Genomic DNA, 1,913 nt, shown 5'->3' with positions numbered 1-1,913 from the left:
CAACCACAGATGCCCCAACAACCACCACAGCTCCTCCAACCACAACTGCCCCAACCACAACTACAGCTGTCCCAACAACTACAACACCTGCCACAACTACAGCTCTTCCAACCACAGCTGCTCCAACCACAACGACAGCTGCCCCAACCACAACCATGGCTGCAACAACAACAACCACAGATGCTCTGACTACAACTACACCAACAATGTCAGTGACGCTTACATTTAGGTCTCCTGACGATACTTTCACTGAAGATTTAAAAGACTCATCATCTGAACGTTTTGCCAATCGTGCTGACAGCATGCGGAGAAATGTAAGTGTTTTTTTTTAAGAAAACACAAAAGTAGCTGTAGCTAAACTAAAATGTATTTTCATAGTAGGTGAATACTGTCACAAGAAATATGCTGAACTGTACAAATTGTGAATCATTTTGCCTCATTTTGTGTGTGAAACACATTTCTTCTAAGTCAATTAGTGCTTTACGCATTTTCTTTTCTCAAATGATGATTTTTGGAAGTAACATTATTAGGCATGCACCATGAAAAAATATAAAATTACAGTGGCTAAACAGTTCAAGAACTTGAATAAAAATTGATAGGGTTTACAGAAACAGTTGGGACAAGTACGTCCTGAGTTTTGTGAAAAAAAAAAATAAAAATAATGGGAAAAAACAGCAAGTATACAAAAGCTTCCATTTTTGTGTGAGAAGAGAAACTCAGCTGATTTGTGTCTGCTTCACTTTTGTTTTGTTGAGCTTTTTGACTTCACAAATCATAGTTGTCTGTCAGGCAACTAATAAGACATGTGAGTCAAAGATCTATGGCAAAACTAAATGAAAAACAACTAATATCCCAACAGTACACAGATTTAAGCTTTTTAAACAATCTTGGAGTTTTAGGTGTAAATATAGACTGAACATTTGCTGAAAATGTTTGAACAGTATAAAAGAGAATTATCTCAAATATTAGGAATATATAGACCCCACATTAAAAAAAAACACCAGTGAGTTAGTTGCACATATGGCCAAAGAAACATTATAATATTTTTTTGTGATTAGGAGCACATTTAAAATGTCTTTTTCTGTCTTCTGCAGCTTGAGCCACGCTACAAAGATCGATTTCGTTCATTTCGGTCTTTAAGAGCAAAGTCCTTCAGGTATTCCTTTATGAAATAAGTCCACAATATTTTAAAGTTGTTAAATATAAGTTTGTACAGACTTAATTTTTTTAATTACTTTTGCAGGAGTGGGTCAGTCATCAACGATGTGGACCTTGAATTTGAATCCTCTGCTGTTCCTACTGACTATGAAATTGCAGAAGTTTTGTTCGAAGCAGCTCCAGACATCACAGAATTCAGCATTGAAACAACTTCCATTTTGGTGGATGGCAGAGGTAAAAAAACATCCATGTAGAAAAACATTGAAGTATAAAATAAAACACAAATAGATGATGCACAATAACAAAATTATTTGCAAAAGTAACATAAGATTTACTGGAAGCATGTATACCTTACTGACATTTGTTTCAAATTTGTGCAAAACTGAAATTCTGATGATGTTATCATCTACTGCAATTAGTAATAACATGTAGTTCCAAACTAAATGTTAGGAAGACATCAGTTTGTTAGAATTTTCTAACTTTGAATTTAATAAACTAATATCTGTAAACTTTTATAACAAAAGTTTATTCTGAAATTATTTCAAATATAAAACAACATCTTTTTTTGACAGGTGCAACTCCAACCACAGCTCCTCCAACCACAACTATGGCTGTTTCCACAACCACAGTTGCCTCAACTACACCAACCACAGCTACCCCAACAACAACCATGGCTGTTTCCACAACCACAGCAGCCTCAACTACACCAACCACAGCTACACCAACAACAACCATGGCTGTTTCCACAACCACAG

General features: G+C 35.6%; 1 long non-coding RNA gene across 1 annotated transcript in view; it reads left to right on the top strand.

The window, feature by feature from the left end:
• The window catches only part of LOC119617229, a 3,728-nt gene extending 1,818 nt beyond the window's left edge, over positions 1-1,910 (top strand). The window contains exon 2 of the long non-coding RNA XR_005233450.1: positions 1,731-1,910. This is a non-coding gene — a long non-coding RNA (uncharacterized LOC119617229). The remainder of the gene's footprint in view (positions 1-1,730) is intronic.
• The last annotated feature ends 3 nt before the right edge of the window (positions 1,911-1,913 follow it).

This window comes from Kryptolebias marmoratus, linkage group LG7, assembly GCF_001649575.2.
Source record: "Kryptolebias marmoratus isolate JLee-2015 linkage group LG7, ASM164957v2, whole genome shotgun sequence".
NCBI classification, from domain to species: Eukaryota; Metazoa; Chordata; class Actinopteri; order Cyprinodontiformes; family Rivulidae; genus Kryptolebias; species Kryptolebias marmoratus.
This window is presented reverse-complemented; position numbering and strand designations above follow the sequence as displayed.